Raw genomic sequence first — 15,221 nt, 5'->3', positions numbered from 1 at the left:
ATCATTTTGACTCTAACATACACTTAAATTATAAACCATGTCAGGAAAATCTCTCATTTTCCGTAAGTAGTAATAGTCAGGTTTAAAAGTTACAGGATACTGTTTTATAGAGAAAAGGTTGTACTCTGCCATTTCCTGCCTAAGCCTGTAATAAGTAACACAAATATAATAGGTTTATTCTTTATTTTCCAGTGACTTTGGAAAACATCAGTGGGAACTGCTTCCTATTCCCTTCAAAGATTTAAATTCCAGAGACTTTAGGAAATATTTTTGAAAGTTTCCAGTTTGGTTTTGGTTGAGGATTGCTGATAACCTGCTGAAATCACATTTAATTGAAACAGAAATACCAAATTGAATTTCTTCTGGATGCTGTCCTATCTTGCCAACATTTTAATGAGTTTTACATGTAAAACCTTGAGAGTGGACATATTAATAATAATTTCAGCCACAGTCATATTTTTTTTGTGCAAGAGTTACCAAGGCAGTGAATTGTGAGAAATGTCCCTGTTACATATACAGTGAGACAAATACATGAATCGATAAAACAAGTGGAAATAAAACAAAAACCTAATACCAGGATGTCTTGGCAATTTCCTACCCATAGGTCTTATTTTGACGATAAAATACTTACAAAATCAACTTCCACAAATGCTTGAACACAGCAAATGTGGGACTAATGATAGACTTGCCTTGCCCTTTATACTTCTTACCTTAAGCAACAAAGGTAATTTTCAGAAAGCAGAGTTGCTGTAAGAGAAACATCTGTTTCTCTACTTATAAAGCAATTGAAGAAATAATAAAATTCAGTGGACATTATTCAAAAAATAACCTTTCCTTAAGAAAACATTTCAGTGTACCAATTTTATTTTATTACTAACGGGTCATTTCAGTGGCAGAATATTAGAACTCGTTTCCCATTATCACCACTAATCTGAACACAGAGTCCCACATGCTGATGATTTTGACAAATTTATGTCGCTGGTAAAATGAAAATCATATTTGTCTGCAACCAAATCATAGGCGATCGCTGCCTTCATTACTGGAGAGTTGAATTTCACGGATTTCCAAAACTCCGAAACGTAAAAGCTGGATTTCCTCTGTTACCTAGGATCTTAATCAGCGGTGGGATGTTTTATATTGATTCGTAACACATCAGTATCACTGAACGCAGCTGAGAGCACGGAGCAAGGTTAATTGGATTGATAACATGGCAATGTACAAATGGCTGAATATTTTAGCATTATATTTACTGGAAATCCAAAAGCATTCTTCATTCCCTACCTCTTTCCTAATTGGAAGATATCCTCAAAGTTTTACTGTTTAACCTTGTGGGTCTGACCTCCTCCCTCAAGCATTTAACTAGTTACCTTGGCACCGACCAGAGACTAATTCAGATGGAATAACAAACAGAGCCAGTCTCATTGTGTTTTACGAGGAGATAGGGGAGAGAGAGAGAGAGGGTACTCCGTAGGCCAGCACTGTTTAATTTGTTTTTGCCATTGCTTTTCAAAAGCTCTGTTTTTTTACTGCCCGGGAAAAGGAAAGGTTTATTTCTGTGCCCGACAGAGAAACTCGTGTGCGATAGGGAATGGGTGTTTCAGGTGCCCACGGGCATGGCTGGCACCTGAAAACAGGCAGCCTGCTAGCGCCAGGCATCTGCTTATCCAGTTGATGGTTTTGAAGCATGCAAAAAGCACCCACCAGGGAAAGCTTGCAGTCAAAGTGTGGTTCTGAAGCCCATTGCTACATCCAAGCCTCCCACCCAACCATGGTCCTCTGGCCAGCAGCGTCTCTTCAACCACGTCTGTGGAAACTCACCAGCCCCCATGGAAACTGACCCGCTCCAGGTCCATTCCTGATCCAAAGTGCAGGCGCCAGACAAGTGTGTGCCCTGACTGGCCAGGCGTCGACTCAACATTTATGGAGGGGCTTTGAGGTTCCAATTCTGAAGATGCAAAAATGAACAAGCCCTAGCTCCTTCCTTCCAGGAGGTCACAGTTGGAATTGCTCAGACTAAGAGTTTAGACGACACAGCCCCGCATCCCACTAAGAGGCCCCTATGGAATACTGTCTGGATGAGCCCAGTGTCCTAGAAAGAGAGATAGAGTGGGGACAAATAAAGAAGAAAATTAAAAGGAGCATAAAGAGTTTGCAGTGTAGGGGCGCCTGGGTGGCTCAGTTGGTTAAGTGTCCCGAGTCCTGGGGTTGAGTTCCACATCAGGCTCCCAGCTCAGCAGGAGTCTACTTCTTCTTCTGACCGTCTCCCCTCTCATGCTCTCTTTCTCTCTCTCAAATAAAGAAATAAATAAAATCTTAAAAAAAAAAAGAGTTTGTAGTGGAGAATGGCAATAGCTAACCTCCTACCTCTTGCCCAGTGCCAGATCTGAAGGATGACACAGGCCAGTACAGTGGCCTCTGAGCTAGGAGCTTCAAAGTTTTGATAAGTAGACTGGTATCACTGTGATCATGTCACATCATATAGGTCCCGAGCCATAGACTAGCTGATGTAAAAATGCTGACTGTGCACACAAGTTACATTATCTCATTTAATCATCAGAACAATTTTTCCAGTTGGTACTATGATCCCATTATACAGATCAGAGATAGATCGGTAACTTGCCTAAAGTCTCATGCCTGGTAAATGTGGGAATCAGCGTGTGACCTCAACTGTAAACATGTATTTTTGCCTGAGTCGGACTGCCTTCCAGCAGCAATGCAGTAGGATCCCAGCAAGCACAGTATTTCTGCTTTGGTTACTGGGCAATGGGAGGGCCCCCTTTAGCCCTTACCCAGAACCAGTGGATCAACCCATATGGGGTTTTCCCAAGCCACTCATGACTGGGCCAGTGTTGGTGTTCTGTAGTTGGCTCTTTTCTCTGCCACATGGGATGGGGTGTGCTTGGCTTGCTGAGCCATCTGCTCCTCCAGCTTCTGCCAACCTAGAATTTCTCTCTCCCTCTGGCCACCCTGGCAGTTCTTATTCCTCTATTCCCTTTGTCTTTCACTCCAATGGCCTTTCTCATTTCATATTTTTCCAGAAGGCTGCTGGTTTCATTTCAAATAGTCTACTTACTTGCCTTCTAAAGATGAGCCTACCAGTCCAATATTTTAGGTCCACTGAAATGCAGCATTTTGGAATCAATAGAACTACAAATTATGTCTCTGCTGCTTACCAGCTGAATGACATTGGGCAAGTGGCTTTACCTCTCTGAGCCTCGATTTTCTCATCTACAGAATGGACATAATAATGCCAATCTCATGGGGTGGTTGCAAAGACTCATTAAACTTGCTTTTGCAAAAAACACAGAGCAACATTTGCTATCAAGGTCACCACATTTCATAATACCAAGGCAGGATGGGAATGGTGTCTTCTGGTGTAATGCAGTTGCATATTGCATGACCTATGTAACTGCCTGGCATACAGTTAATAATTAGTAAATGTTGTTATTCTTTCCTTTCCGTCTTACTAGTCATTCCTCTGTAAAAGGCCCTTAAACTCTCCCTTTTGGGATTGGAATTGCAGCTCAAGTCTACAGCATATGAAGCAAAATAGCTGCATTGTCCTCCTCATCCATTTAGATGTTTAGGAGAAACTTTCACGTAGAAAAGCAAGTGGTGATAGCTGACTTTTAGTCTGTCTCCTGCCCATAACGTGAAATGGTTGAGGGCAATGAGTCATTCAACCACTCCTCTAACCCAAGGGGAATGTGAAGATCCTCTTCACAAAGGCAGGGACACAGCAGCTCCTGGGTGGTCTGCTCTCAGCCTGTCTGTCAGACTAGATTTTAACTCACTGCATTACTTGTATATACAGCAATTTTACCAGTGAGGTCTTTCGTAGGGAATAGATATTTGCACAGTAAATGCATATTCCCCAGCAAGTCTCTCTGGGTTCACTGTAATGCCAGAGAACATTTTCTCTGGGACTGGTGAAGTCTCCGTAAAAGGGAGATCATTTGAGCCATTCTCCACCCCAAAGCCTTTATGTTTCCAACCTAACATGATTGTTTCCTTAGCCCATTGCCTGCTAATAAATATTCTTCTGATCTCTTGATCTGGACAAGATTGTTGAAATTACTATCCCTTTCTTACTCTTCATAGCCGAGCCCCTTAGATACATGATCTATACCTACTCTCTCTGTTGTATTTGCTTTTTGATTTAGCCTCTATAATCTGGCTTCTATTTTAGGATCCTCTCCTGTCTTGTTAAGGTCCTTCCTTCCCCTTTTCTTGGCAACTCGCCAGACTCCCCATTTTTTTTTTCCCTTTGAGGTCACCAGTGACTTTTTCCTCATCAAATACTGGCCTTATGAGGCTCCACAGAAATTATGCAATGGAGAAAGTCTTCCCACAGGGATGTCAGAACAACTGGAAATCAATCTGGGAAAAAAAGAAACCTTAACTCCTATTTTTATGATTGTAAATTTTTTTAAAGATTGATTTATTTATTTGAGAGCGAGAGAAAGCTTGTGTACAAGTGGGGTGAGAGGGGAAGAAGGAGAGGGAGAGAAAGAACCCTCAAGCAGACTCCCCACAGATTGCAGAGTCTTCATGGGGCTCCATCCCATGACCTCAAGATCATGACCCAAGCCAAAACCAAGAGTCAGCTGCTTAACCAACAGAGCCACCCAGCTGCCCCACGATTATACCTTTTATACCCCAAATTAATTAAGACCTAGACATAAAAGCCAAATCTCCAAAACTGGAGAAGGAAACATAAGAGTCTTTGTGGCCTTGAAGCAAGCAAAGATTCCTTAGAGAGGACCTGAAAAGTACGAATTATAGAAGAAGAAAAAAATGATAAATCAGACTTGATCAAAATTCAAACCACCTACTCCATAGGAAAGAATCATGAAGAAAATGAATTGGCAGGCCATACACCACCAAGAAAATACTCCTCTTAGAAATATTTGACAAAGGACTTGTATACAAAATACATAAAGAACTCATAACAGCCTAACAGTAGGAGGGGAAATCATCAATAAGAATGGCAAAAAAAAAAAAAAAAAAATCCCTTGGGCAGAGAAATGGACAACAAGCACATGAAAAAGTATTCAACTTCATTCTTACCAGGGGAATTAAAATTGGGAAGACAGACAATACCAGAGTTGGTGAGACACAGAATGGCCATAACTCTCACACTTTGCTGGCTTAGGTGTAAAATGGTATGACCAGTTTGGAAAACTCTCTGGCAGTTTCTTATGACACTAAAAATATAACTGTATTATACCCAGCAATGTTGCCTCTAGGTATTGCCCAAGAGAAATAAGATCATTTACTGAAAAAAAAAAAAAAAAAAAAAAGAAAAGAAAAGAAAAGAAAGAGAGAGACTTGTATAAAAATGCTCACAGTGGCTTTCTTAATAGAAGCAGAAATTGGGGGGATAAAAAAGTGACCATGAGAAGTAGAATACATTTTTAAAGTGCCATAGAGCAGTACAATAGGATGCCATTCAGACAAAAAAGGAAAAAATCCAAATAACAACATATTTGCACTCAAAAACCTGCCATGGGAAAGAAGAAAATTGTCAAAGATGTCAAATGTTATTTTTATTTAAAAAAAATATGTTTATTTATTTGTCAGAAAGAGAGAGAGAGAGCGTGCAAGCAATGGGGTAGGAGGCAGGGGAGAAGCAGCCTCCCTGCTGAGCAGGAAGACCGATGTGAGATAGATCCCAGAACCCTGGGATCACGACTTGAGCCAAAGGTTGATGCTTAACCCACTGAGTCACCCAAGCACCCCAAAGACATCACACGTTCCAGGTGATTACATTTATGTGAAGTTCAAGAACAGCCAAAGGCAGTTATAGAGACAGAAACCAGGACAGTGGTGTGCTCTGAGGTAGGGAAAGGAGCTGAGAGTAGGGATTAACCAATCAGGGACACAAGGCAGTTTTCTGGGGTGGGGGAAATGTTCTATATCTTGATAGGAATGTGACTTCCATGCATGTAAGCCTTTGTCAAAACTCACTGAACTTGTACACTTAAAATCTGTGAATTATCTGAAAATTGTCATTCATTAAAAACAAAAAGTTTCTCAAAAACAAAACTTCTCAGACTTTTTGCTATTATCTTATATCTTTTCAAACTCTAACCTCCATTTCGAGGGCTCCTCTTCTTGTTCCCACCCCTTGTTCTGTGTGCTGTTGAAGGGTCTGCACTTATGCCTCCTGTCCTTCCCCTTTGTGTTCCCTCATTCATTCATTCACTCTAAGCACACTCTCAAGACACAATGCAACGAAATTCCTAGACCCAAAGATACAGATGCAGTGAAAAAAAGGACCACATATACCCCAATGTTCATAGCAGCAATGGCCACAGTCGCCCAACTGTATAAAGAGCCCAAATGCTCTTCAACAGACGAATGGATAAAGAAGATATGGTCCACATATACAATGGAATATTATGCCTCCATCAGAAATGATGAATACCCAACTTTTGTATCAACATGGATGGGACTGGAAGAGATTATGCTGAGTGAAATAAGTCAAGCAGAGAGAGTCAATTATCATATGGTTTCACTTGTGGAACATAAGGAATAACATGGAGGATATTAGGAAATGGAGAGGAGAAGTGGGTTGGAGTAAACTGGAGGGCAAGACAAAGCATGAGAGACTATGGACTCTGAGAAACAAACTGAGGGTTTTGGAGGGGAGAGGGGTGGGGCGATGGGTGAGCCTAGTTGTGGGTATTAAGGAGGGCACGTATTGCATGGAGCACTGAGTGTGGTGCATAAACAATGAATTTTGGAACACTGAAAAAAAAATAAAATAAAATTATGGGGCGCCTAGGTGGCTCAGTGGGTTAAAGCCTCTGCCTTCAGCTCAGGTCATGTTCCCAGGGTCCTGGGATCGAACCCCACATGGGGCTTTCTGTTCGGCGGGGAGCCTGCTTCCCCTCCTTCTCTCTCTGCCTGCCTCTCTGCCTGCTTGTGATCTCTGTCTGTCAAATAAATAAATAAAAATCTTTAAAATAAAAATAAAAATTAAAAAATAAAATTAAGATGTTAATTAAAAAAAACAATTCCTAGAGTCAAAGCTCATTTCCCAACAAGGCTAGAGAACATTCCCTCTGCTCCCTAAGAGAATCTGTCCTCCATGATTCACAAGCCACCCACCCTCTCCTCCCTTCAACCCACCGCTTCTCACCTCCCTCTGAAACCAAGCACAACAAAATTATTTACCTGGAACTATCATAAGATCCACAAATATCAGAGCCAGCTTGGCACAGGGTGCCCCCGACCAAGGCCGTGTCACAATGTCATCCTTGTTTCCCTGAAATAGGCTCCTTCGATTCGTATCCTGTTGCCTTCAGAGGCTGAATGGGCTGGAGAGTGACCGTAGCTAACTCTGGTGTCCCAGCGGCATGTAAGCACATGGCTGATGTTCAGTGAATATAGATAAGTAATAACAACTATGTTCCTGAGCCCGGGAGCCCAGTCCCAGGCAGGATGCGACCAGAGAAACAGAGCCACAAACTCTGAAGCTTTTTATGGTCATTAACTGAGATTAGAAAGCTAGCAAAGTACATAAGAACAATGAGGTGATCTTTTAGAGTCAGGCCTGGCAATAACCAGGATGACTTAATTTTCCTGGGTTCTCTTTGTTTTATTTCCTTTGTGTTTGGAAGAGAACCCGAGGTGTCTCACACAGCCACAAAGGAAAGTCATCAGAAACAGCAACTGAAAACCCTATAGTGGCTATTTTCTTATCTGGGTTTTATTACTCAGCTGAATACTCAGAAATCTATGACAGGGTAATGGCTTGTGGGGAATATGACAAGGTGTCTGGCAAAAACATTTTTGAAAAGAATTATCCAGACCAAGTAATTTTCTTGTTCCAGCATTTTGTACCAAAGATGTTGAATGACTTGTTCCATTTCCTAGGAATACTTTTGTCTGACTTCCTGAAGCTGGTTCTCTATGACTTCGGAGTAAAGTTATAAGTAGATATCATTGCTGCTTTTACCACTGTGACTGAAGAAATGCCTAATGCCTGTGTATCTTTTAACGGTTCACATGTTGCTTTTTGTGGAATTGAGATCACAGAGCCTCTGGGCAGGTGTTTCTCCAGACAGAAGGATGCAAATCCTAGGGGTGGGCAAATGACCCTGTGAGTTTAAAGTTGGAAATAAACTCCTTTTAATGGGAGACAGGGGAAAGGAGAGATAGAGATCAGGGAAGGTCGTGTGGAGAAGTGCTTTTGAACTGGACCCGGCTAGTAATTAAATCTGGTTATACAGATATTAAAGACACGTGCCTTGCATGGAAGGGCAAAAGCATTAAACTTTCAAAAGGGTTTTCATTGTCCTACATTCTTGTGAATGACCTGTCCCCATGTTCTTCTCTGCTGCGGCCTCTCTCCTCACTTTCTCCTTGTCCACTAAGTTGGACTCACTCCAAGCCTTCCCTTCCATTCCTTGACATGAGATTTGTCCCCATCTTCTCCCAGATATTTATTATTCTTCTCCTCGTCACTTGATCAGTCAACCTGCCCTGACTAACCTAGCCAACCCGCTCAGACACTATCCTATCACCATATAAAGTGGTCTTGATGGCTCACATCACTAATGAGAACAATCTTCGTTATTGTATTGCACATTTCCTGTGGGCTCCGTGAGGAGCATACGTTCTCCGTCTTCATTTCTGTATCTTCAACACCTAGAGTAATGTTTGCTGTAGACCAAGCACTTGTTAAATGAATGAACGGATGTGTGGAGAAAGGTGCTCTTGTTCCTTGAAACTCCTTGAAAAAGGCATGGAATGAATGGGGATCGAGTAAATTGTGTTTGCTTACACTTTAGTCTGGATGGAAAAGAGTCGTGGGCACTCAGGTTGCAGAGTAAGGTTGAAGCCTGATTTTGGTAGGTCAGTGAGCATGCAAGCAAGGTTGGACAGATAGAAATGTGGCACCCAAAACATGAATGTTACCCCCAGGTAGGAGTCGAGGCAAAGACTACACCAATGGGAAGCAAATGCATGCTTTGGGTCTCTGTGGAGACTTGAGCAGAGCCCTGTTCAGGAAGATGGAGGCGGGGAAGATGGATCTGAGGGAGGGGTAGGAAGAGGCAGTGAGAGTAGGGCTAATCAGCATAACAGTGGTGACTACAATGTGCTGAGGACTTTCCAGGTGCCAAACCCATTGTTAATCACATGCACTGCACCCCCTTAGCTGTGCTCACAGAAAGATCCTGGGATAGAATCCCCCTTCTACAGAAAAGAAACTTGAGGCATGAAGAGTGGCTAAGTAACTGGTTCAAGGTCCCAGAGCTCAAAAGAGCAAACTGGGAGACATCTGAGGGGAGTATTATCTGAAGAAGGGAAGGGTAGACATTATTGCTCCCACCAGATATTCTTGGCTGCCATCATTCCAGTCATTCTCCAATTGGGCTTAGCCACACGACTTGCTCAGGCGTGTGGAATATGAGTGGAAATGCTAAGGGTGGCTTTTGGTTGGAGGCTGTGAGAACCAGTGTGCAATTCCCCTGAGGTTTCCTTCCTTCTGCCACAGAGACTAGTACCAAGACTGTTCTGGAGCTGGGTCCCCGAGTTCCTCGTGTGGAGCACAGCCCCCAGCCAAGCTGTGATAGACACATGGCATTGGTTGTTTGGAACCCCTGAGATCTATATAATCCAGCTTACCCTGGATTCTTTATCCAGGGAGGGTCACCACAGAGTTCAGTAGGACAGGAACAGAGTATCAGCAATTGCCCTTGAAGGACACCTCTACAGAAGTTGAATTGAAACGTGCGGAAGATAGGGCACATCTTCAAATTTTGGTTCCTTCCCACAGCACATCTGGGCATAAAAGGTTGACTTAATCTCCCCCCTTGGGAATTATAACATTCCTGGGTATTATCAACATTGGTTCATGCAGGTACTTGTTTATTTTTTCCCCTTCATCCTGACCCCCAAATATATCGATCCTCAAATAGGCATGTGCCCGGGTAAGATGCTTTTGTGAGACCGTGCTTTTAATCTACACGATTGGTATTGTCCTCTAATTCCCGTTCTGCCTCCTAAGTGGTCTTAGAATTATTTTCTTCCTGCCCCATTCTCTGCACATGGCTCTAGGCACGTTTGGTTTGTTTCTTCTCCAAGCTTCGAAGTATTCCATAGCAGCGGTCCATCACCTGTTACCTGTCCACGGCCCTGATGGCAGACACAATGTAATCATCCACTCCCCCTTCCCACACAATACCAAAACGAAATTCAACATAGACTTCCCTTACGAAATCAGCAAGGATTGTTCTGGGATATGTGGGCAAGGGTCAGATGACTTGGTCATAAGTCTATGCATACTTAATTCCATTAAATACTACCAAACTGCCATGTATTTGAAAAAGCTTGTATAAATTTACACTGTGATCAGTGGTGCCAAGGGTCTTGGTGTCCCACATGGTATTCAGTGTTTGTTTTTATTCACATCTGTAAAATGGTCTGGCTCCATCCCCTGCTGGAGCCTGTGAGCCAGCGTTAGGTGATGCCCTGAAGTCCTCGTATGGGGACAAGCCTCTGCAAGGCCAGCTCTCTGGGACTGGTGGGCTCGGCCCAGCAAGCATCGCTGCATTCCTGTACTGGTCAACTGGGGTTTGGGACCCTAGGCCTTCTGTCCTTGTAGTCCCAGTGCCTGGCCTGGCCCACAGCAGGTACTCAAGGAATATTTGCAGCTTTGTTAAATTTGCTGCAAGAGTATCAGTAACTTACCATTTCAGGACTCCACTAAATTATTCAGTTGGCCTGAAAGCCAGGATAAAACTTCCCAAGATGCCCAAGTCCCTGGATGAATTCTCTTCATCAAGAAGTATAACAAGCCACAGATTTTAATGATTCCAAGGGCACTGCCTGGTCAGTCGCTCTCGGCATCAGGAACATGTCCTGAGCTTGGGTTTGCAAGGTGATGTTTGTTTTCGGTGGATGAGACTCACCTCTCTCCCATTTTCTTCTTTCTGCCTTCGTTCCTCAGGGAATCTGAACCAAAATTCCTCCTTTGCTTTACAACCTCGAAATGAGCAAATTTTGTGTTTCAGATTATACAACAAACAGCAGTAGCAAACACCACAAGCCAGTCTTTTGGGAACAGACTAGCCGACTCCGGGCTCCCTGAGGAGGAGCCATGACTAACAATGGGCAGGCAGCCCAGCTCTATCCCCTCCACAGTGACAAAGGGGAGCCTCGGTGGCAGTTCACCACAAATAAATGCGATGATGCGTGCTTCCCTGTCTTAAAGATAATTAGTTCCAATGCCAGGTCAATAATTCTGGAAGGCTAATTGGTGCTGCATTTGGCCTCTTCCCAAACCTCTCCTCCACGAGGACCTGCAGTGACTGACTTATGTGCCCAGATGTGTTCAGCTCACAATCAGCCTCAGCCTTCTCTTCCATGTTTGTCAGTGTCTCCAGAATAATGCATTTAATTAAAAAAAAAAAAAAAAAAAAAAAAAGCAAGTCTGGGAGCCCAGCAAAAGCTTGATTAAGAGAAATGTTTGGGCCATGGGGTAGTTTGATTAATTTTATGTTCTAGGTAACTGAGAGTTAAGTAAGAAATCCTTTTTCGATCCCTGTGACTGAAAACATTTCTAAAATGAACCAGTCCATTCTCCTGTCCTTGTGAGCACAGAGGAGGGAGGACAGTGGAATCCTTCTTTGAGGACAGGAAGTTCAACAGTAATTCTCGGCCATCGTTCCCGAATGCCGATTATAAGATTGTTCATGTTGATTTAGAAGATATAGAAGCTGGACGTGGACAAATCCTGATTCTTTCTAGGAGCTGAGATTTATAAATAAATCTTTGCCTTTCCTTTTTGTAATTGGCCACTGAGGGTATTAAAAGAGGTCTGGTTAATGGAAGGTCCTGATTAGTTGGAACACGGACAGTGGAAGTTTTTGTATTTTTGTGATTCATGGTCTAATTAAGCTAATACTATTTTTCAGGTCCTTGAGTCCATAGACATGGTCTTCTGTGGATGAAAGTACCTCATAAAAGTCATAAATGGTATCCAGAGAATATTAAGTATAATTTTTCCTCAACCTTGATTCATATCATGCATGAGGGGAAATTGTGACTTTTTAAACATTCATTTTTTTAAGCAAATAACCTTAATTTATCTAAATGTGTTATAAAAACTTCTGTTTTGGAAAGGCAGCATAGTATAGTGAGCTGAGTTCTTGCTTTGAAGTCAGACATAATCTGAGTGAAATTATAGCTCTGCCCCTGCTGTGTGGCCATAAAAAATTATTTAACCTCTCTGAGCCTGAACTTCCTCCTCTGAGAAAGAAAGATAAAAAACCCTCCCTCACAGGAAGGACCTGGCTGGAAATTAAATGAGAGGATATGTGAAAGTGCCTGGTGCCTAGTGGTTGATGAAGAAAGTCAGATCTGTCCCCATGACTTAAAAACAAGTTGGGACATCTGGGTGGTTCAGTCAGTTAAGCAGATGACTCTTGATTTTGGCTCAGGTCATGATCTCAGAGTCCTGTGATCGAGCCCCATGTTGAGCTCCACACTGCGCATGGAGCCTGCTTGGCATTCTCCCTCTCCCTCTACCTCTTCCTCTGCCCCCACTTGCATGCTCACGCTTGCTCTCTCCCAAAACAAACAAACAAACAACAACAACAAAAACCCAAATTGTATCATGTATTGTCTTCATCAAAACCAAAAAATCCAGAAAACCAAATATGTCCTAGAAGAGTAATATTGCCTGGTCAGGCCATACCTGCTGCAGAATTCATTAATGATGGCTAATTTTATGTGTCACATTGACTGGGCCAAAGGATACTCAGGTATCCAGTTAAACATTATTTCTGGGTGCATCTGTGAGGGTGTTTCTGGATGAGATGAACATTCGAATCTGTGGACTCAGTAGAGCAGATCGCCCTCACGGGTGTGGGAGGGGGAGGGGCACCGTCCAATCCCGGAGTGCAATGAAAGCTGGAGGAGGAGAGAATTTGTCCCTTCTCTGCCTGGACCTGGGACATCAGTCTTCTGCCCTGGGACAGGTACCCACCCTGTTGGCTCCCCTGCTTCTTAGGCCTTCCGACTCAGACTGCTCTGTGTCCATGGCTTTCCTGGGGTCTGCCTTGTGGATGGCAGGTTGTGGGTACAGATATTAGCTTCCATAATCTCATGAGCTAATTCCTTATTGCAAATCTTCATATATATCTCCTATCACTTCTGTTTCTCTGGAGAAGCTTGACTAATGCACCATTTTGGGGAAGCAGCCTCCCCTTACTGACCTGAATTAGAACCACTGATAGGGGAAATTTTTAGCCTTCCTCCCGCACTTGTTCATGACTCTCATTCTGATTCCTGTAAACAACATGGAAGCCCACAAATCCAGAAAGAATCAGGATTTGTCCACGTCCAGCTTCTATATCTTCTAAATCAACATGAACAATCTTATAATCGGCATTTGGAAACGACGGCCAAGAATTACTGTTGAACTTCCTTGTCCTCAAAGGATTCCACCGTCCTCCCTCCTCTGTGCTCACAAGGACAGGAGAATGGACTGGTTCATTTTAGAAATGTTTTCAGTCACAGGGATCGAAAAAGGATTTCTTACTTAACTCTCAGTTACCTAGAACATAAAATTAATCAAACTACCCCATGGCCCAAACATTTCTCTTAATCAAGTTTTGCTGGGCTCCCAGACTTGCTTTTTTTTTTTTTTTTTTTTTTTTTTTAATCAAATGCATTATTCTGGCGACACTAAGTAAACGTGGAAGAGAAGGCTGAGGCTGATTGTGAGCTGAACACATCTGGGCACATAGGTCAGTCACTGTAGGTCCTCAAGGTATTTTTACACAAAGTCTTCTCACTTTTCCCTGCTCTTGGTCTTCTTTTTCTTTCTTTTTCTTTTCGTTTAGTTATTCCCACAGTGGCAAAACAAAATTTCAGTGTGACATTAAAAACTGAAGTCTGTGTTCACACAGGTTGGAAAGCAATAAACCATGTAAATTAAGATTTTTTTTTTTTTTTTGCAGGTTTTTGAGACAAGGTACCTCATTTGATGTCTGACTATGGAGAGAAATGAGGCCAGGCTGCTTTATGAATAGGTTTTAAATCTGTGGCCTCACATGAGCCCTCATGCCTCAATCCCTGCCTCTGGACCAGTAAGTTTAAGAGGAAGATAAAGGTGCTCTCAGAGGCCCTTGGCTGCCCCACCTCAGCTAGGAGTGCAGACTGAATCCTGGAGAGAAGCATCACTCACTGTGAGAATGTAAGCAGTTTTAACTTTCTTCCTCTGTGAATGGAAAATACAAATACCTCCTTGGTAGGGTTGTTGTGACATTTTTTTTTTTAAGATTTTATTTTTTTATGTGACAGAGACCGAGAACAAGCAGGGGGAGCATTATGCAGAGGGAGAGGGAGAAGCAGGCTTTCCGCTGAGCAGGGAGTCCGATGTGGGGCTTGATCCCAGGACCCTGAGATCATGACCTGAGCTGAAGGTAGAGGCTTAACCCACTTAGCCACGCAGGTGCCCATGTTGTGACATTTAAAGTAAAAATATTTAATAAGCATATAGGAGACTCTCCATAAGTGGCAAGTGTTTTCTTCAAGCACGTGGAGTAAACCTAGGAAACAGACCCTGGATTGATCTTTAAAATGGCTGAACTTGGGATGCCTGGGTGGCTCCATCCGTTAAGTGTTTGCCTTTGGTTCAGGTCATGATCCCAAGGTCTGAGATTAAGTCCTACCTTTGGCTCAGGTCATAATCCCAGGGTTCTGGGATCAAGTCCTACATTGGGCTTCTTGCTCAGCAAGGAGCCTGCTTCTCCCTCTGCCTACTGCTCCCTCTGCTTGTGCTCTCTCTCTCTCTCAAATAAATAAATAAATAATAAGATGGCTATACTTGACCTGCCAATGATGTGGCATGACTGGAACTGTTGTGTATGGCTGATGGGGTATCAAATGGTGTGACCATATGACCCAGCAAAAACCACTCCTAGAAATGAATATGTATTTCCCCAAAAAAGGACTTATACAAGAATGTTTCCATCAGTTTTATTCACAATAGCCAAAAATTAAAAGACTGAATGCCCATTAGCTGGTAAATGGGTAAAGAAACAAAGGTATGTCCCCACGATGGACTAGTTCTCAGCCATTAAAAGATAGAAACTACTGATCCTTGCAACAAGATGAGTTAATCTGAAAAACATTATATTAAACACAGGAAACCAAACACAAGAGAATATATACTATATAATCCCAAAGTTCGAGAATCT

This window comes from Lontra canadensis, unplaced genomic scaffold, assembly GCF_010015895.1.
Source record: "Lontra canadensis isolate GAN:19392208 unplaced genomic scaffold, GSC_riverotter_1.0 scaffold57, whole genome shotgun sequence".
NCBI classification, from domain to species: Eukaryota; Metazoa; Chordata; class Mammalia; order Carnivora; family Mustelidae; genus Lontra; species Lontra canadensis.
This window is presented reverse-complemented; position numbering follows the sequence as displayed.